Genomic DNA, 22722 nt, shown 5'->3' on the forward strand with positions numbered 1-22722 from the left:
TCATGCCACTGGGTTGAAATACAGATGTCTGTTATTGAAGTTACATGTTATTTATTGTAATGACCCTGACAAGAAGTGCATTCAGCATTGGGGAAAAAAATTAGGATATTTTTACTCAAAAATAATATATTTATGGTATATTGCTTGTGTGTTTTGAAGACACTCTTAATTAATTTGTAATGTACTTGTAATACAAAAAAGTACACTTTAATATCATTAATCAAGCATGCAATTATCTTACACAGGCATATACTTAAAGTGTACTAAGTATACTTGAAGTTGTTCCAATTTAGCACATAAAAGTACACTAAATACACTTAAAGTTATGCTTTACTACAATTTAATTACAACTAAAATATACTTAGCACAAAATTAGTTGTTCCAAAATAGCACACTTCAAGTTAACTAATCATTAACACTATTAAAGTATACTGACAATTAGTCTGGCTGCAAGTATACTTAGCTTTTTTTTTTTTACTAGGGTTTCTCCACTACAATGCTCATTGGGATTTCTACAGTGTGAATGTCATCATTGTCATTTGCTAAGCTCCACCCCTTGGTTACAGTTGCTACGTGTGACAAGCTTTTAAGTGAAACATGCCATTTCAGAGAGAAGCAGACAAAAAGCTTTCCAATGTAAACGTAAGGCTCATGTCATCATATCAGTCTCTTGCTAAAGTCATTAAACCCAGGACAAAAAAAGTCATCATCATCATCAGTAAGCCATCCAACTAGATTAACAACAACAGGGTTAATTATAAGGACTATGATTTTCTGAAGCAGTCACAGTTAGGCTAAGAAAAACAATCACTGATCATGAGGTCACAAACTTTGTCCAATGTTTCTGTATACTGTATGAATGGATGCCATAACTGGAGTTTAAAAAATGAAGCCAAATGTCCCTGAGGCCCTCTAGTGTCTGTCTCCAGTACAATTTCTAACTCCACCCATCCCCATGCTAGTGCATGGAACACAAGACAAACTTAAAGTGTAAGTTACATCTCCATAAATTAATTCTGGAAATAGTGTTCTGTCTTTTTTATAAGTTTAGATGAACTTGATATCTCCCCTAATGTTTTTCCTTATCATAAATACGTCGCTAGGAGTTGAGGTGATTGACAGTTTTGGACATGACAGCCAAGCCTCATGAACACACACACACATACACACACACTTTCCAACACACACCTGAAGCTCTGGACAGTTGTGTAGCAAAGTCATGTCCTGTTCTGCTGTAAACTGTTCTAACAGACGCTCAGCTGGGAATTCTTTCAGTTTTTTCCAGGATATTGCTCATTTTGATGTCCAAGCTAGCTCATTAGACTGATATTATAACTAGCAAAACAACATGAGTGAACAAAGCGATGGCATAAACCTCTGCCTTACCTGTCCTTCATAGAGTTATAATTTTCTTTCAGTCACTGTCAGGAGGCTGCACATTGCTCAGTTAGCAGGAATTTCACCAAATACAACTGTGAATTACTATTTAAAATTACTGTTACATACTGAACACTATATTTTATCATATTGTCTTTGTAGCCATTTTGTTTAGAAGCAATAAGCTGCTTGGGACTGGTTTTCCTCTACTTCTCAATGTGCCTAAGAACCCCTAAGACACTGCTTCTGGTTCATCGTTTAAGGTTCTGGGTTACTAGGTCAGGAGTTCAAGCCCCAGCACCACCAAGCTGCCACTGTTGGGCCCTTGAGCAAGGCCCTTAACCCTTTCAGCTCCAGAAGCCGTGTCATGGCTGGCCCTGTGCTCTGACTCCACCTTCCTAACAAGCTGGGATATGCGAAGAAAAGAATTTCACTGTGCTGTAATGTATATGTGACAAATAAAGGCTTCTTGTTCTTCTAATGCAAAATATATGACATGCTACACTGTGAAAGCTCCTTTAGCAGCTACGGTCATAAGCAGATATGTCTGAGTTTTCACTTCATGTGCTACTGTAATGATGTTTCCTCACTTGCTAAAGAGAGGAAAGCGTAACCAGGAGAGGAGAGACACGACCCTCACCAGTGGCTGGGGAGAGGTCATTCCTGCGTAGTCTGGAGGGAGACAATTCAGAAATTCATCACTTTACGTTTAAAGTTTAGTTCTTTTGGATTTCAGTTTGAGGTTTAATATTTGCGTACCTGAGGCTGTTGGCTTTTTTGGTGTTTCTTTGGGCTCTGGGAAGAAAATAGAAACAGAATTAATTAGTTCAGAATTAGTTCGTAACCTACAAATGGGTACAGGCCAGGATAAACAATTCATCTAGTTAGCTAGCTGTGAGGAAGTTCGCAAACTAATATGACTAGTTTAAAAGAAACACATTGTACACAATGCTTATGCTACATGAGACATGTGAATAATGTCTGATGAATAAAACCACAGGTGAAAAACAATAACATGTGGGTTTTTTCAATTACATGTGAAAATGAATAAATCCTATGAAAATGAACTGTGTGAAAAAAAATCACATAAAAAAAAATGTATCATGTTAAATTATATCTGAAGGTAAAATAATTGTGAAAAAAATCATGTGATAAATGAATCACATGAAAAATATCCATCATATGCACCATGGTCAGACACTCACCATCGACTGAGACTTTCACACTCCCAATCAATCTCCATTCTGCAGAGACAGATGTCTTTGCATGTCTCAATAACAGGTAGCTTCTGTACATTCCTGCATCAGATTTTCTGATGTTCTTAAACGTCAGAGAACAGTTTCCTTTAAGCAGCTTGTCCTCAGGAACGTCCACACGGCCCTCATATCCCTCACCCACATACGACTTCCCATTCCATCCCTCAAACACAATCTCAGCATCAGTGCGCCACTGAACATGCGGTGTTCGGATTTGCTCGTTATTAAATTGACATGGCAGGACAGCAGTGAAACCAACTTGGCTAGATATGACCTGAGAACCTGCACAGAGACACATTTAGTAACCTTTAAACAGTGATCTTTCTTAATTCTTGCCTATTTTACTGAAATTATTAACTTACCAACACAGTGAGCAATCCACAAGATGTAAACACAAAGGAAGGATATTTCCCAGAATAGTTCTGGGTGCACTAAAATAAAACAAAGACGAGGTTAATAAATGTTACGTAACAGGTGACAGTTTCATATAGAGCTGTCAATATCACATATGAAATTAGGATTAATCAAAACTACTAAGCATTAAGCCTCAGGCCTCTAACAGCCATTCCACCTGCAGATTATTACAAACAAATGAAATGAACTGAAATTGAGTTATATATACAATATAAAGATAGTAATCTGTTCCTGGAGACACTTTCATGGTGTTCAAATAATCTGAACCTCTAATTTGAATTCTGAATATCTAACATGGAGAAATCGTACATCATACAGTGATCAACAGGATCACTGTAGTGCTTCAACAACTCGAACTCGAGGCCAACAGTGTGGATGGGGAAGCCTCCACCACCAAGTCTAGTCCTTCTTCTTACTAATGTGTACGTCTGAAATACCCTTAAAATATACTTCAATAAGAAAGAAAAACAATCAGACATTTGACCTTGTTATAACCTTGACCCAGATTGGATCAATTCCAAAATCTAATAATTTAATCTGATGGTTATAATAATCATTCCATATAAATCCTACAAACATTCAATCACTCATTCTTGAGATATCTTGAATCTTGGTTGAATGATGTGACTGAAGTGTAGACTTTCAGCTTTAATTCAAGGGGCTTAACAAAAATATTGTATTAACCGTTTAGGAATTACAGCCATTTTTTACAGAGTTCCTCCATTTTCACAGGCTCAAAAGTAATTGGGCACTTGACTGATAAGCAGTTTCATGGCCAGGTGTGGCCTGTTTCCTTGTTATTTCATGACAAATTAAGGAGATAAAAGCTCTGGATTTGATTCCAAGTGTTGAATTTGCTTTTGGCTTTTTTTCATGGGAACTCTCACTACGCAGTCCAAAGAGGTGTCGATGCAAGTGAAGAAGGCCATCATTAGGCTGAAAAAACAAAACAGACTTATTAGAGAGAACAGAAACTTTAGGAGTGGCCAAATCAACAATTTGGTAATATCGTAAAAAGAAGGAATACACTGGCGAGTGCAGCAACACCAAAAGGCCTGGAAGACCATGGAAGACAACGAAAGTGGATGATCGCTGAATTCTTTCCCTTTCTACCCCTTCACAACATCTAGCCAAGTCAAGAACACTCTGGAGGAGGTAGGTGCATCATTGTCTACAACAAGTCTACAACCAAGAGACGCCTTCATGAATGTAAATACAGACAGTTTACCTCCAGATGCAAACCGCTGGAAACACTCAAGAACAGAAAGGCCAGATTAGACTTCTAAGGCTGCAAAGTCTACACTTCAATCACACCTTGATTGCTTCATTTCAAATCCACTGTGGTGGTGTACAGAGCCAAAATGACGAAAACTGTGTCACTGTCCAAATACTTATGGACCTGACTGTACAAGGGAAACCAGTTTGCTAACCCAAGCCCCTCCCCTTCTTATTATAAAAGCATATGCATGAAACCAGAGTTAGATTATCATCATCACTGTTGCATTTCAAAGTATTTCAGATATAGGGTGAAAGATTTTATTATGGATGAATTTGTTGAATGAAACTGTGAAAGCATGAACCAGACACATTAGTACCATAACAGTGAGATATAAATGAGTAGCAGTAAATGCTATTTTGCTGCAACATGGTGCAGGGAAACTACTTTTCTAGGTGCACTGTTTTCTCAGAGTGAAGCCTAGTGTGTAACCGAGATGAGGGACCTAAAATATATTAAATTTCTAAAGAAACATCTGCACATACATGCAAATATCCAATCAGACAATCATGTGGCAGCAGCACAGTGCATAAAATCATGCGGATACAGGGCAACAGTTTGCTCACATTAAATATCAGAATGGGGAAAAGCCTGATCTCTGTGACTTTAGCCGTGGCATGGCTGGTGCCAGATGGACTGGTGTGAGTATTTCAGGAAATTTTATTCATCTTTATTCTGAGCATAGAGTAGCTCACTGTGAACTACACTGCATGGGGTTGATCATTTGCCAATTTGAAGTTTCCCTTTTAAAATGCATCAAAATAACCAACTGGCACAATTATAACGACAGATCACGTGACTGTAGAGCAATTACAGTAAAATGAATTCATTTCTGTTGGGAGTGTCGAGGTCACTGAGCTGCTGTGACTGGGTTTGAGATCTGAAATGTCCATTTTATTAATAAGGTGTCCACTGAATTTGCTCTTTTAATATCACTGTAGTGTTTCTTCTCGTGCAGTTTATCCAATAGACTACATACACGGAGAGTTATAACTCAGAACCACATGTTTCTTACAGAACACAAGCAGCTCCTGCTGCTAACCCGCTCATGCATGTCTCAGTCTAACTCATCTGACCCGGTAACCCCCTGCAGTCAACCCAAGGTGGCCCTCTAGTGGAGTCAATATGCAATTACATCATAAATGCATATAACACTACACCACATTCCCCTTTTTTCACAGAAAACAATACAAGCTATAAACAGGATATATGAACACTGAATATAGCTCTTAAAGTCCTCGTAACAGGGACATTTTCTTTCTTATTTATAGCAAACATCTTATCCAATAAGCAGTTCAAAGCTTAAGCATGCTTAACCTTAATTACTAGGCAAATATAGTCAGTTCATACAGTAGTCCTGAAACCTGACAGGAACTTTCACAACCCGACCACTCCTGGTGGTACTGCTGTTATGTAAAGATTGCTCTGGCACACACTGTACAGACCGATCTGTCACTTCATGTGCGTCTGGGATGTGAGAGTGTGTATCGTCATGGGTCTCATCCACTGGATCAGATGTTTCTGTGTGCTTGTGATTTGTTTTCCTCAGGTGGCGCCTGTTGCGGCGGAACTGTCGTCCTGCTTCAGTAGCTGCGTTTACATGGACACTAATAATCCGATCGTAATTGGACTAGAAGCACAATCAGATTTAAAAAGTCACATGTAAACACGTCAATCGGAATGAATTGGCCAAAACCGATTAAAATTTCATTCGGATCGTAAGGGGTGGTTTAAACCTTTTCTAATCCGATGGAGAGGACATGTAAACACTTCATCGGATTGAAAATGAAACCAGATAGTTCTGCGCATGTGCAATGACGTACAACTCACGTAATGACGTATGACGCACGGCTGTCAACGGTACTGGGGCTCTTTCTGCTTTCAGCGCCATTACCGCTAAGTGTCTAAAAGCCGCGCCCATTAAATCTCCCTACGGCTAGATGAACTGTGCTTTAAAAAAGCGGCTGTTTAACCGCAGTCCTCAGCTCATCACAGTCAGCTGAGTGACGAACATAGAGCTATTAATGAGGTGTCTCGGGAAAAGCAACATAATTTTGGGGGCAGATGATCAAAAACTGGGACTTTCCCAGAAAAACCGGGCGGATAACAACCCGAGCAATGTCCCAGTCCAGCCCTGGTGAATTGGTCAGCCCTGGTCGTAAACCGTAGTGCGCATGCGCACAAGCATGCTGCCGTTACATCCGCGCTCTGATCCGCGCCACAACACCGAGTCTGAGACCAGACTGTCTATCCGGAAGCCCGGAACATGCACACGCGCACTCTGACCAATCAGAGGACAGTTTACTCACATCTGATTTGCATAAATATATTGTATAATAATATAATTACAGTGCTGCATTCTCTCCTCTCATTGGTCAAAGTGTATGTTCCGGTCTTACTGCAGATTTCTTTTTAGCTGTAGTTATTAGAATTTATTATATAATTGATTACACTGTTGATGGAGTTTGATGAATCTCCTTGGGACGCTCGCTAAACACCTTGTAAACCTCTTGTTCAGAAATATGTTCATCAGGCCAGATTTCAGTGAGGCATTTTACCTCGTCTTTGCTCCAGGTTAAACCGCGATTCATGCTGCGAGCCATTATTTACGGAGCGCACTTCCCATCATGCATTGCTGTACAGGGTGCTTCAGCTGGTCTCCAAACGAGCCCGGGGTGAAAACGCACTACACCTACCTCAGCTCTCTGCAGCGCAGCTTTCACCGCCCACATCTGCCCTGTCAGCTGGCACCCAGCAGAAATTCAGCATCACTCCCATTGCTTATGTCCTGTAAAAGTGTCTGCATCTCACTTATTAGATCCTCTCATCCACTCTTCCCTGAGCGCTGATGCTCAGTAAATCTAACTCCTCTCTCTGCACTGATCCCTTACATCATCGGGTCAGATGCCCGACGCGCATGCGCACACTGTATCACATTACAGTGCATTTGGTCAAATGACTCCTATAAGCAATGACGTCATTACCACAGCAGATTCTCTGAGTGTTTTAATGACTTGAAACACTGAATGAAATATTACCTTTCAGTTTCTTTTAACCATCGTCCCAGTGTCATATAATCCAACATGACACCTCTATAAAAAGCTTCAAGAAATACCAAACTTCTTTAAATCTCTGCTTATTGACTTTTTCATGTGATGCTGTTATCACATTTCTTCACGCTAAAGAATGCTTGGAATTTCATGAACTCATTCATCATTTATTTTGCTTATAATATGCATAAAAATATCACAAAAAGCTTTTTATGCAGCACAGATATGTAGGATGATCTGATGCCCTCACTGTGTCTAAAATGTGGTGATCTTCCTCTCTCTTCCTGCCTTCTACAGCTCCACTCCTCCTCTCATCACTCACTCCACTTCCCTGAAGTTCTCCTGCTCACTGCCCTTTTCTTCTGTGTTTTGTTCATGTTCCTCTCTGTCTTTCTTTCTTTTACCATTTGATTCTGAAATACATCTCATCTCTTATGCTTTATGATGCCAAGAAGAATATGTCCATTAGTAGTGTGTCACTGTAAAACTATAGCACCATTAAGTTACGTGAACTTATTTCTTCTCTTTAACTCCAATTACCATGACAAACTCAAGTTTATAAGTTTAAAAAATAAAACTTAAAAGTAATCCATTGTCTTGACTTTGAGGTGAAATGAAGGTTATCTTCAAGTTGAGTTTACTCACATTTTTAAGACAGCAGGTGAGCTTTTGTTTCTAAGTTTAACCAACTTGAAATGTCTTACAGTGTACTAATTAATCATTATTTTAAGCATTTGACATTTAATTAGAAAAAAAAAGTAATTCCTCTGAGAACCATCTTTAAAAGGGTCACATGGCTAGGTCATTTCACTTACCATTGATTCTCACAATCCTATAGGACATCACAGACACAGAGCTTGATTACTCGATTAAAGGATCCTCAGTGAATTTATTTACTTTCTAAGAATGAACTCAGTAAGGAATTTAGATAAGTGAACTATATACACATCAAAATGCAGGAGTGTTCCACTTTACCAATATTCACCCTATATGTGGCCTTTTGAATCAAACAGTTGAGGAACTAATGAAATATTAAACCAATTTTGGAATATAGATTTATTTTGATATTTATTACAACAATAAGTGATTATTGATCAGGACTAAAAGCATGTGTTTATCAAAATTAGAAAGCTTCATAAGACATTATGACGTGTTGCTATAACAAAATGACTGGAGATCAGTGTTTATGATAAAAGTTTATTGCATTTCTGTTTTATAAAGGTGAACACTCAAGTTTCACAACATGTGACACTGTTCAGTGTAGATCAGCTCCATTTAGTGTAAATCCAGCTTTACGCTGTACCATTTTCAGCCCAGTTTTGCTGTCACATCGCACACTGTAAAGGAGAAACTTTGGTCAGGAGTAGAGAGCCGTGCTCTTACAATGCATAATGTGACATGCTCACTGGTGCAGATTTAGCACCACTAGGACCAAAGACAGCTGACAACAAAGTTTTGATTAAAGTCTCAGTGTGAGCCCTGCTACGACACACCTAACATCCGCCAATAAGAGGACTTCTTAGGATTACACAGTTTATTTATTAATAAGACAACATGAAACTATTTCTTGCTGTCCAGTTAAAGAGCTTCAAACCTGTGCTGCATCACAGCGCATCCCAGTATATCAGAACATAGTAATTTTTAAATCGTAGAGCTAGGATCTTCATCATATAACCTGTCGTGAAGAACACACACAGTCTTATCGCACAGACTGTTATTCTGATAAAATGTTTTTGGGCTCATCTCTATATATAATGTGACAATTGTAATAATTATAAAGGGCTGCTATAACTGCACATTGTAAAACCAGCTTAACCCAGAGTAAAGTGCAGATAAGTGGAAATCGTTTGATACGGCACACTATGAGAAAAACAAACTGGAAATTTTCATGGAAAATTAAAAACAGAAACAACAAAAAAAATGAAGTAGAGGGAGCAAAAAAGCCCAGTGCACTTAACATCCTGAAATAAATGGAGTTATTGGTTGTATAAGAAATTAAATCTGCTTTGCAGGTAATGAAACACACAAGTGTATCTCACCTGTGGGAATTTCAGTTCTCTTTTCAGGAGGTTTTTCTGTAATGGGAAAAAAACATTATTCTATCATCTTGGTACATTCATAGCTCTTTTGTGTGTACTCTTCTCAATGATGCTAAAGTGATTTACTCTGTAACTATAGATCAGGAACACGTGTAGGTCAGGCTCACTGCTAACGTAGCTCAGTGTTTACATTCACAATCTTTCACTCCAGTACTGTTTTAACACACCTTTATTAAATCACCCTCTCCACTAAAATAAACAAGACTGTCTTATCTCTGCCATGTTTCACATTAGTAATACTATAGCTAATATGTGATTACTATATAAAGTTATAATATTTCACAGTAACGTCCACTGAATATTTTGACAACCAATGAACAGCACTGAAATAGTATTTCAAAGGGAACACACTGTACAAATAACCAAGAAAATAATTTCAGCTACACAGTTCCTGCTATCTGGGGTAAAGACATTCTGATTTAAAACTCTAGAGCACACTCGTGTAATGAAAATTATTTAGATTTAAAGTTGTGAGAGGGCGTCTACAAGTGTGTGATGAAACAGAAATTCACAGATGGTCAGGTGTTCTCTGTTCTCCTCTTTCAATCTAACACACACATGAAGAGCTTTGTAATTAGCTGTTCAGTGCAGAAGTTCTCAACTAGGACTGAAAACACTGACATTATCTTTAAATATGAACCGCTTTTGTTATACAGTAAGCTTAGTGCCTTTCCAATCGTTCAGTATGTCCAGCTTTGTTTTCTGATGTGTGTAACAGTCAGTGTGTGTTCTACTGACACTAACTCACTTACCCTGGACTGAGAGATTAACACGGCTGATCTCTTCTGCTTTTGGAATGACAGAGGTAGATCTCTTGGTGAGTTTCACTATCTGGTAGCTCGTGTAGACAGCTGCATCAGTAAGTGACAGATTGCGCAACACTAAGGAACAGTTCCCCTTACGCAGCTCTTCCTCAGGGACGTCCACACGGTCCTCATATCCCTCAGCCTGATAGCTCTCCTCACCCAATCGCTCAAACACAGTCTTAGATTTGATGTGCCACCTAATATGCTGTAGTTCAGTGGCTATGTGACAGATGGAATAATGTGCACTACATACTTTAATTCAGATCCAGTAGAAGAGTATGATCTCACAGTTAGTGCATTTTGATATACGGACAATTTCATGTTGGATGATACCTTTTGTTTATAGTCTTATGTTTCTAATGTTACTGTCAGTCTCAGCAGCTGAAGCACAGTATTTTTGTGTTATGTTTTATGCCAGTATCATTTTAACGCTGGGTGCATTAAGAGTAGATGTAGTTACAGAATGAGTCCAGCAGAGGGAGCTCTAAACTGCTGAGGTATGCTGAAGGGCACGTCGCTTCTTTTCTTCCACTCATTATACACATGAGCTGAGGGAAGTTGTGTCTGTGCATCTTTCACACTAATATCTCCCTTTTCAGTATGAGTGCTTCATAATGACTGTTCATGGTGGAATGTGTTTTAGTTGACGGTGTATAGATGTCTAAGAAACCATTTGCGGTACTTTATATTTGTCTATTTCGAAGAAATGAAGTAAATTACCTGACGCTAGTCATATTAGCCTTGTTATGCTAACCCCGCCCTCGCCTGTGTAGTAGCGGTGCGCAGTAGCCGTTTTTACAGCTGTCAGAGTTTGAAACATTAATGTCAGTGTTAGTGTTTATTGTCAGAATGGACATGTTGTCTTGCTGTTGGATGTACATTTCTGATTGTGATATTTCGGTACAACTTTCTGATATTTCTTGCACTTAAGCATAGTGGTTTGTTGTGCTATTGGTTCCGATTGTAGGAGATGAACCACTCATTATACACGTGAGGTGTCTGTGCATCTTTCACATTAATACCTCCCTTTTCAGGGCTTTTACAGCTACATCCTGCAGTTCACATGGCAGGACAGCTGTAGACCACACTTGGCCAGATATGGGGATCTCAGGTTCTGCAGAAAGGAGGCCTGAGATGGGAAAATTAAAATCTAGATTATTACCTTTTAGACATTGCTCTTGTGTTAGGAGCATCATATTGTTATATTCTATTTATAACAACAAGTTACTTACTCACATGGTACCCAATGCATTTGCTGCCTCAAAGTTTTCTATTTTCTGTCACAAAGGGTATCTGAGTTAATGATATCTATTTCCACTAGATGGCGCTTGTGTACTTAAGCACTCACTCATTTCACTAACTTTTGATTAGTTTAATTTGTATAATTTTATATTTTGGTTATTTTATAATGCTTATTGTGATTTCTACACTCAACTGTTGTTTATTTGAGAAGATTTATTCTTTCTAAGAGTTTTAGTTGTTTTATTTTATTCCCATCTTGCTTTGTACGTCACTTCCTGTTTTGCCATCCACATGCAATGCAATAGATAGATAGATAGATAGATAGATAGATTTACTTTATTGATCCCATGAGGGAAATTCTTGTGTTACAGCAGCATGGTCAGTAGCAAGATACAACACGTACACGTACGAGTCTGCTCATTCCCAAAAAACACACAAAATATAAAATATAAAATACAATACGTTAAATTGAATGTAGTAGTGCAGATATGGAATACAGTTGTAGATTTAACCAGATTTACACCAGTATTTACATAAGTACACTTGTGAAAACTGGTAGTGAATAATGATGAATATGAAGAACCTTGAGAATGTAGAATATAATGACAGCTTTCTAAATGATAGCTTCCTTGTAGAAGTGTAATGTTATCGTAAGGATTAAGTTGTTTCTCTTCATGAATATAAGCCATCCAAGAAAGAAACTTCAAGATGTAAACCCCTCTCTTAGTTCACAAGCACTTAGTTTAAAGTCGTATGTGTGTTACATGTAACTCAGTGTGTGACTGATGTTTGTTATATTTGTCCTGTTCATTTAGTTCTACGGTGTTGGTGTCGATGTCGATGGATGCATTAAACATCTGTGAACGGAACCTCAGCCTTCGCGTTGTGACTAAGGGCGGCATACCCAATACGATGCAAATGGAAAAAAGCAGGTCATGATGCCCTGATACTGTCTGGAAAAGCAGGTGTCAAAAAAAAAAGAAATATATTTGAATATCAACAGGTAATAGAGTGCTTCTTGGTATTTATCGATAATTTCTTCTTTTTTTATTATTTATTTATACTATATACTATAATTAGTTTCAGCATTTCAGCAATGTCCGAATAATGAATCACACACACGTGCACAATACCTCACACCCACACACACTTCCATTCAAAATCAAATGCAAAGGTTGGAAAACCACCACCACCCCAGACATGCTAGCCGCCTGCAGCACCTGGAAACACACAAAAAAAATGACAAATTAATAAAACCACAAAACAGACCCAAACCACCCTTTACAAAGGATATAAACAACAATTCAAAGAAATTTCTAACAGAAGACAACTCTAAAGTAAGAAAAAAAAATGAAGAAACACACTTAAAACAATCATTCAATCAAAATGTAAAGAAAAAGAAACAAGAAAACCACTCACACCTGGAGATGATCTCCAACAATGGTTAGAGACACAATACCACAATTATGACCCGCTGTAACAAAATATGGCCCTTAAAGGCGAACAACCACAGGCCCTAAATTAGCTACCAGGGTTGAGATGGTAGACAGCCACTAAACCAGTAAAACACAAAAACTTCAAACAAAAAAAAGAAACAATACAATAATTCCAAATACAATCGACAAAAACAGCATAAGACAAAAACCAAAAGGTTTAAAAAAAAAAGATGACTCAGGCATGCTAATTAGTTCATCAAACACACAGGGACCACGCCATTCATCAGGTAGCCCATGCTTATAACTCACCAGGAAAACGGCTGAAAGGAAGCAGCAGCCAGCCAAAGACGCTCAATATCATATGTACTAACAATGATATGTTGAAATAAGCAAGCACCAATCTGGCGAGGGCAATCAGTCGCGACTCAGCATGTGAAGTATGCAAGCTACTTCAACCCCAGAAAATATGGCACCAGAAGCAGCGGCCACCCAAACGATGACGCAATATCCGGTGGAGCTGTAGAAGGCAGGAAGAGAGAGGAAGATCACCACATTTTAGACACAGCGAGGGCATGGAGTGTCCCAAAAAAACTGAATCACCCTACATATCTGTGCTGCATAAAAAGCTTTTTGTGATATTTTTATGCATATTATAAGCAAAATAAATGATAAATGAGTTCATGAAATTCCAAGCATTCCTTAGCGTAAAGAAATGTGATAACAGCATCACATGAAAAAGTCAATAAGCAGAGATTTAAAGAAGTTCTTGATGTTTCCTTGGGAGATTTGAGGCTTTTTATCGAGGTGTCATGTTTTATATGATTATATGACCCTGGGACGATGGTTAAAAAAAGTGACAGAAAAAAAGGTAATATTTTTCATACGTGTCCCACTTTAGCATTATTCACCCCGTTTCATTCAGTTTTAAATGTTCCAGTTTTTTAAACATTTACAGTGGTAAATATAATAAACAAGAAGAATAAAGAGGGTTACAGTAAATGAAATTCTGAAATGAACTAAAGCATATTATATTAATTTAGAAGTGGTACACCATAAAAGAGTCTTACAAGCAATTGGATAATTGGATTATTAAGAGTCTGATTTCAAGGAATCACTAAAAAAATTCTAGCTAATACAGAAGTTTGGGGATAAATTCCTTTTTACAAAATTTGAAAAGTCAATCCAAAACACTTTGCAATAAACACAGTTCTAAACTAAGTGGTGACCTGTTTCTGGAAAGCGATGAGAAAAGGAACAATTGGGTGAAATAGTGTTATTAAACTTTGCTAGTTTATAATTTACAGGGTAACAGTTAAGAATAATCTTAAAAGAGACTTAAGAGAAGAAAGTTTTTGTGAAGAAGCCAGAATTCTTTCCATTGTCATGAATTAAATGCATCCTCCATGTCTTACCATGTCACTGAAGTAAAACATTGCAGTTACTTAGAGAAGCTGCTGTGGTAATGATGTGATTCATTCTGAAACAGTGACAGAAGCAGCACAAATCGAGCGGTAGGAAAGTGTGATACTGCGCATGCGCGGTAATGAAAGCGTGAAAGAGATCAGAAAGAGACTGCAGAAGCAGGATGTGGGTACAGAGAAAGACAGAGACAGCAGAAGCAGGATGTGGGTACAGAGAAAGACAGAGACAGCAGAAGCAGGATGTGGGTACAGAGAAAGACAGAGACAGCAGAAGGAGGATGTGGGTACAGAGAAAGACAGAGACAGCAGAAGCAGGATGTGGGTACAGAGAAAGACTGATGGGAAGTTCGGATCATTTTACCGACTCGGACCTTTGAGTCTCGTTCAGCAAAATGAACGAATCTTTTTTCGAGTCATTTCGTTCATTTCGTTCATTTTAGCAAAATATAATTAAAATGTTACGTGTTACTTCCCTAACACATCTACTACTTACGCAAACGTTGATCACACTACAAACAAGACAAAACTATAATGCTATAAGAAACAGAAAACATTAATTCATTGTTTACCTGGATCTTTAGTCTATGATTAGCTCACCTCACCTCTTATCTGACAAGTCTATCTAATACCATAACGTAATAACATAATGACATAAAGGGGCAGTTGTGGCCTAACGGTTAGAGTCTCGGATTTGTAACCCGAAGGTGAACCTGAAGGTCGTGGGTTCGAGTCTCAGGTCTGGCAGGGATTGTAGGTGGGGGGAGTGAATGACCAGTGCTCTCCTCCACCCTCAATACCATGACTGAGGTGAGACCCTTGAGCAAGGCACCGAACCCCCAACTGCTCAAAAAAGGCTGCCCATTGCTCCGGGTGTGTGTGTGTGTGTGTGTGTGTGTGTGTGTGTGTGTGTGTGTGTGTGTGTGTGTGTGTGTGTGTGTGTGTGTGTGTGTGAACGAACGAACCTTGGCCACACTTCACTTCACTATAATAATAATAATTACTATGCACCTGTTTGTAAGGAAGGTTGTAAATTAACTAATTTCTCTATCATGCTGTCAAGAATGAAAGATTCAACAGGTGAACTAATTCCAGTACAGAACCTATAGGATGTTGCGGATGCGCGACTGAACGGATCACTTCCCGAGATGGAATGACCCATCACTACGAAAGACAGAGACAGCGCCAGTGTGTTACAGCGGAGAGTGAGAGGGTGTACAGATTTCTTTCCTGCTGTTCTAAAGGTAATTCGGTTTGTTGTGTGGTTTTATTCCTGTGTTTACATTCACTAGAAGCGAACAAACCTTTTCATATTTTGTTTGAACTGAGATGAGAAGCTAAGCTCAGCTAAGCTAAGCTAAGCTAACATCTCTCACAGGCTGACGTTAATTTATTTATATTTACAGTTTACGGGGTTTTTTTTAAGAGAGTTAAAGGTTTTCCAGCCAACTAGCTCTGGGCACCTGCGGAGATGTTGTGGAAGTGTTGTGATGTTGTGGAGATGATGTGGTGATGATGTGGAGATGTTGCGGAGATGTTGTGGAGATGTTGCGGAAATGCACTGCTTCTGGGTATGGCGTTGTGTAGTCCACTAGCACTAACCATGGCCATGATTAATGATCAGGGGCGCAATGGCACTTTTGGGGATTTCATGAGGTTTTGTTACTCAGTTTGTTGATTAGAGGCTGCTGAGCAGTCGTAGTTTTTTTTGTATAAAATGAAATGTGCATAAAATCCAACAAAATCACTGTGAAATGTCTGAATTCTTAGGAATTTCTTTAGGATTCGTATTTATAATATTCCAGAGTGAAAACTTTCCATGAAGTTTGAAGAAGATTTATTTAAAAAAAAAATGCTAATAAACAGCCTAAATGTAAGAATTGTAGGTCCATTAAAATATTATTGAAAATGATGTCCTAAGGATGAGAGGATGAGAATAAGTGTTAATTGACCCTGTAGCAGCAGAGAGAGTTTATGAACAACCTGAAGAGCTCCAAGTCTCATCAACAGCTTCACACTCATCACACTCTCTCTTTATTAATGTGTCTGTTAGACTGAATGGAGCTCAGGATTTAAACCTGATGGCACTCAACCTGTAACTCCTGGATCACAGCACTTCAATAGGATCAATAATACACTTACAATGAATACACTAATGCTGTGTGTTTACCCTAGGAAGTGTAACGCTGTATATACACACACCGATCACTTTATTAGGAACACCTGCACAGTCCTGCAGTTAATCAGCTGATCATGTAGCAGCAGAGCATTGCATAAAATCATGCAGATACAGGTCAAGAGCTTCAGCTCACATCAGGAAGGAAGGAAGAAAAAAAAGAATCAGTATGTGCCTTGCTGGCACAGAACACTTATAAGGAGAGACTGAGAATTAAACAGAAGGCCAAACCAACAGATGAAACTAATAAAACACAGAGAGAGAGAGAGAGAGAGAGATAGAGAATATTTTTTTTCTAATCTTCAGCGGTCTAGTTTGGGTGAGGTTGTGCTCATGATAGCCTCAGATTCCTGTTCCTGGCTGACAGGAGAGGAACCCAGTGTGGTCGTCTGCTTTTGTAGCTCATCCACATCAAAGATTGATGTGTTGTGCGTTCTGAGATGCTTTTCTGCTCATCACGGGTGTAAAGAGTGATTATTTGAGTTACTATAGACTTCCTGTCAGCTCAGACCAGTCTGGTCATTCTCCTCTCATCTCTCTCCTTTCAGCCTGCAGACGCTCCGCACACAGGATGTTTTTTGCTTTTTTTATTGCCAGTGTGAATTCTAGAGATTGTTGTGTGTGAAAATTCCAGGAGATCAGCAGTTGTAGAAATACTCAAACTAGTCCATCTGTCACCACCCACCATGCCACGATCAAAATCACTGAGATCACACTTTTTCCCCGTTCTGATGGTTGATGTGAACGTTACCTGAAGCTGATGGCCCGTACCTGCATGATTTTCTGCACTTAGATACACTTTAATAACAGACACCTGGGAAAAACACTGGCCACCACTGACTGACTAACTCCAACTCAGGAAACATTTTAGTGTTAATGTTAGGGAACATCATTAAAATGCAGCAAAAAAAAAACTGAAGTGTTTGACATTACCAACCAGCTGATTTCAGTTCATTTAAATGTTATTTGTACAGCGTTTTTAACAACAGACATTGTCACAAAACATCTTTACAGAAATCTGATTGTAGATTTAGATCCTACCCAGATAGCAAAGGGACGTTATTTAACATTGAATCACCGTCAGTCAAATAACATAGACGTGTTAAATCAGTGTTGATTTCTGATGATTTGATTCACTGCCACAATACACACACTGCTCACTGTTGAATCAACTGCATTTTGTCCATTATCGAAACACTGAATTGTAATCTAATAAATCTGCTAAACTACCTAAACATTGTTGCAGACCAGGTACACCCCTTCATGGCAACTGTATTCCCTAATGGCAGTGGCCTCTTTCAGCAGGATAATGCTCCTTGCCACACTGCAAAAATTGTTCAGGAATGGTTAGAGGAACATGACAAAGAGTTCAAGGTGTTGACTTGGCCTCCAAATTCCCCAGATCTCAATCCGATTGAGCATCTGTGGGACGTGCTGGACAAATAAGTCCAATCCATGGAGGCCCCACCTTGCAACTTATAGGACTTAAAAGATCTGCTGCTAACGTCTTTGTGCCAGATACCCCAGCACACCTTCACAGGTTCACAGGTCTTGTGGAGTCCATGCCTCAATGGGTCTGAGCTGTTTTGGCAGCACAAGGTTTTAATCTGATGGCTGATGGGGGTGTATGTATGTGTGTGTGCATATATATATATATATATATATATATATATATATATATATATATATTTATACATATATATATATATATATATATATATATATATATATATATATATATATATATATATATACACACTATATTAGTCACCCATTTGGTCACCCATCCAAATGATCAGAATCAGGTGTCCTAATCACTTAATCACTTGGCCTGGCCACAGGTGTATAAAATCAAGCACTTAGGCATGCAGACTGTTTTTACAAACATTTGTGAAAGAATGGGCCGCTCTCAGGAGCTCAGTGAATTCCAGCGTGGAACTGTCATAGGATGCCACCTGTGCAACAAATCCAGTCGTGAAATTTCCTCGCTCCTAAATATTCCACAGTCAACTGTCAGCTTTATCATAACAAAATGGAAGAGTTTGGGAACAACAGCAACTCAGCCACGAAGAGGTAGGCCACGTAAACTGACGGAGAGGGGTCAGCGGATGCTGAAGCGCATAGTGCAAAGAGGTCGTCGACTTTCTTCACAGTCAATTGCTACAGAGCTCCAAACTTCATGTGACCTTCAGATTAGCCCAAGTACAGTACGCAGAGAGCTTCATGGAATGGGTTTCCATGGCCGAGCAGCTGCATCCAAGCCACACATCACCAAGTGCAATGCAAAGCGTCGCATGCAGTGGTTTAAAACACGCAGCCACTGGACTCTAGAGCAGTGGAGACGCGTTCTCTGGAGTGATGAATCACGCTTTTCCATCTGGCAATCTGATGGACGAGTCTGGGTTTGGAGGTTGCCAGGAGAACGGTACATTTCGGACTGCATTGTGCCGAGTGTGAAATTTGGTGGAGGAGGAATTATGGTGTGGGGTTGTTTTTCAGGAGTTGGGCTTGGCCCCTTAGTTCCAGTGAAAGGAACTTTGAATGCTTCAGGATACCAAAACATTTTGGACAATTCCACGCTCCCAACCTTGTGGGAACAGTTTGGAGCGGGCCCCTTCCTCTTCCAACATGACTGTGCACCAGTGCACAAAGCAAGGTCCATAAAGACATGGATGACAGAGTCTGGTGTGGATGAGCTTGACTGGCCTGCACAGAGTCCTGACCTGAACCCGATAGAACACCTTTGGGATGAATTAGAGCGGAGACTGAGAGCCAGGCCTTCTCGACCAACATCAGTGTGTGACCTCACCAATGCGCTTTTGGAAGAATGGTCAAAAATTCCTATAAACACACTCCTCAACCTTGTGGACAGCCTTCCCAGAAGAGTTGAAGCTGTAATAGCTGCAAAAGGTGGACCGACATCATATTGAACCCTATGGGTTAGGAATGGGATGTCACTTAAGTTCATATGTGAGTCAAGGCAGGTGACCGAATACTTTTGGTAATATAGTATATATATATATATATATATATATATATATATATATATATATATATATATATATATATATATATATATATATATATATATATATGTCAGGTCCGGAAGTATTTGGACAATGACGGAGTTTTTGTGATTTTGCCTTTATACACCACCACAATGGATTTGAAATAAAACAATCAAGATGTGATTGAAGTGTAGACTTTAGGCTTTATTTTGACTGACAAGAAGTTAAATGACCAGGTGCAGTCCATTCCCTCGTTACTTCAAGACAAATGAAGGAGATAAAAGGTCTGGAGTTGATATCAGGTATTGAGTTGGCATTTGACAGCTGTTCGACTGGAGCTACCAATATGAAGCCCAAGGAGATCTCAATGCAAGTGAAGGAGGCCATCATTAGGCTGAAAAAACAACATAAATCTATAAGAGAGATAGCAAAAACCTTAGGTGTGGCCAAATCAACAGTTGGGTACATTTTTAAAAAGAAAGAAAGCACTGGTGAGCTCAACAACATCGAAAGGCCTGGAAGACCACGGAAGACAACTAAAGTGGATGATCGCAGAATCCTTTCCTTGGTGAAGAAAAACCCCTTCACAACATCAACAGAAGTCAAGAATACTCTGGAGAAGGTAGGCGTATCATTGTCAAAATCTACAATCAAGAGACGCCTTCATGAATGTAAATACAGAGGGTTTACAACAAGGTGCAAACCACTGGTAACATTCAAGAACAGGAAAGCCAGATTAGACTTTGCCAGAAAACATCAAAATAAAGCCTCGCATGTTCTGGAATAAGATTCTTTGGACTGATGAAACCAAGATGAACTTGTACCAGAATGATGGGAAGAGAAAAGAATGGCGAAAGAAAGGAACAGCTTATGATCCAAGTATACCACATCTTGTGTCAAACATGGTGGAGGCAGTGTCATGGCATGGGCATGTATGGCTGCCAATGGAACGGGCTCACTGGTGTTTATTGATGATGTGACTGCTGACAGAAGTAGCAAGATGAATTCTGAGGTGTATCAGGCTATACTCTCTGCTCACATTCAGCCAAATGCTACAAAACTGATAGGATGCTGCTTCACAGTGCAGGTGGATAATGACCCTAAACATACTGCGAAAGCAACTCAAGACTTGAAGGCAAAGAAATGGAATATTCTTCAGTGGCCATGTCAGTCGCCTGATCTCAACCCAGTAGAGCATGCTTTTCACTTACTCAAGACAAGACTGAAGGCACAAAGACCCACAAACAAGCAGCAACTGAAGGTGGCTGCAGTGAAGGCCTGGCAAAGCTTCTCCAGGGAGGAAACTCAGAATTTGAGTTTTGAGACAATGGGCTCCAGACTTCAGGCAGTCGTTGACTGCACAGGATTTTCATCCAAGTATTAAAATAATGGTCATATTTACAATATTGTCACTTTGTCCAAATACCTTTGAACCCCTGAAAATGGAGGTACTTTGTTGAAAATGGCTGTAATTCCTAAATGGTAAATGCCATATTTTTGTGGAACCTCTTAAAATAAAGCTGAAAGTCTACACTATATATATATATATATATCTCACACACACACACACACACACACAATATTTTACAATTGGGCAGCATGTAAACGTTTTGTAGTAGTAACAGACAGTCCACTGCTTCAATCCACTGTTATATTCTCTGGATTCTTTCATTATATTATGTTAATATTTTTTCTTTAGTCTACATAACTGATTCTGTCGGTAATCATTACAGCCTTATCACTGATCATGACTGACACCAGAAGTTTAAAGGCCTGTTTAATGGCATCATCAGTGTTTCTCAGTTCAGGTTGAGAATCGCTACTCAACATACTTTAGACTTTTTACCCAATACAGCTGTGCAGCTAATAAAATATCAAATTAAATTTGACCTTTGTGATGTGTATGGTCTGTTTATTTTAACTATAGAGTCATATTAGCTTGCTAACTTAGTCACGGCTAATGGACTCAGTATCCACAGACTCTGTACGTGTTTGTAATTGTGTTTTTATGTTTTCTTCCTGCATTCCACTGCACAAAGAATCACCCACACAGCCAGCTGCCACAGGTAAGCAAATATTAAACATCAGAAAAACAGTTTTTTGTTGTGCTATGGTTTAGAAATCCTGCACAACTCTATTTATCTCTCAAGTAAACTTTTAGCAGATAGTGACTTTACTGAGCTTCTGAAACTTGAGTGTGCTTAATGAAAAACCTGTTTATTTATAACCATGAATCTGTGTCTCCTTCCAGATGATGGAGGAATGAACTCTTCTCCCACTCTGATGATGGTCGTATCCCTCCTCTTATTAGCCAGTCATTTCAGCACAATAACATGACAGGCATACTTTATGTTGATTTTTTTCCTTCATTCTTCTTATGAGGCAAAATAGTCGGTCAGATTTTGTGAACAGTTCAGCTTGAGGTACAAGAGTGTACTGTTACCAGTTGCTGGTGTTTCTTTTACACTGGGTAACGATTTGGCAGGTAGTAAAGTACTTTCCCTTCCTGAAGTGACCCGTTCACTACAAGTGAAGGTGTCCTTACCCAGCAGTATCCCTAGTGTTCCCTACTTGTCTGCTCACCCGTGTTCTTCATGTGAACAGCTTGAACTTGAACTAGGTGTGCGGTTACGCCTGATGGGAAGCTCTGGTACGTTATGTTAGGTGATGACTGTTGACTTCATCTGTCACTGCTCATTACTATATACTAAACTTCTTGCATGTTTGTACATTTCTACCTTTTTATTTCATATTTTTCATGATTGTATTTTTGTCTGTACTTTATTCCTTTGTATGTTGCGGCCAGTCCTTCGGTGCTTGGCCCCCTAATAACAATAATACATTCTCTTAAAAGATGTTTTAGTAAATGTATTTTTATTTGGATTAATGCTTTATAGTGTCTCTTTAAACTCACCATTTTTAAATGTAAAGGATTATAAAAACATTTAGCCTGTACACTCAAACACTGAACTGTTGTGTGTTTAATGTGAAACTCTGCTTTGTCTGTATGTAGTAAGTTTTATTAATAAGATGTACACTGAATTTGCTCTTTTAATATCACTGTCTTGCACATTAAGCCAGGGTAAGTTTTAGTTTAAGTCGCTTTGGTTGTGTAGGAGCTCGCGGACGCTCTAGCCGCTAAGTGTCTAAAAGCCGCACTCATA

At 39.0% G+C, this 22722-nt stretch overlaps 1 protein-coding gene and 1 long non-coding RNA gene across 3 annotated transcripts in view; one reads left to right on the plus strand and one right to left on the minus strand.

Moving 5' to 3' along the window:
• The window catches only part of LOC117598108 (CD276 antigen homolog), a 176499-nt gene extending 168920 nt beyond the window's left edge, over nucleotides 1-7579 (minus strand). Inside the window, exon 1 of the mRNA XM_053236737.1 lies at nucleotides 7020-7579. The gene's annotated coding sequence lies outside the window, so the exon portion shown is untranslated. The remainder of the gene's footprint in view (nucleotides 1-7019) is intronic.
• A 2873-nt stretch (nucleotides 7580-10452) lies between these two features.
• Nucleotides 10453-22441, plus strand: LOC117598111 (uncharacterized). 2 transcript variants are annotated; one of them, XR_008302255.1, is made up of 4 exons: nucleotides 10453-12523; nucleotides 15438-15618; nucleotides 21598-21624; nucleotides 21810-22441. It is a non-coding gene; the product is annotated as an uncharacterized LOC117598111 (long non-coding RNA). The 2 variants fall into 2 exon arrangements; XR_008302254.1 differs by lacking the exon at nucleotides 10453-12523 and having other exon boundaries at nucleotides 13411-15618.
• Nucleotides 22442-22722: the final 281 nt, after the last annotated feature.

Source organism: Pangasianodon hypophthalmus, chromosome 9 (assembly GCF_027358585.1).
Source record: "Pangasianodon hypophthalmus isolate fPanHyp1 chromosome 9, fPanHyp1.pri, whole genome shotgun sequence".
Lineage (NCBI taxonomy): Eukaryota > Metazoa > Chordata > Actinopteri > Siluriformes > Pangasiidae > Pangasianodon > Pangasianodon hypophthalmus.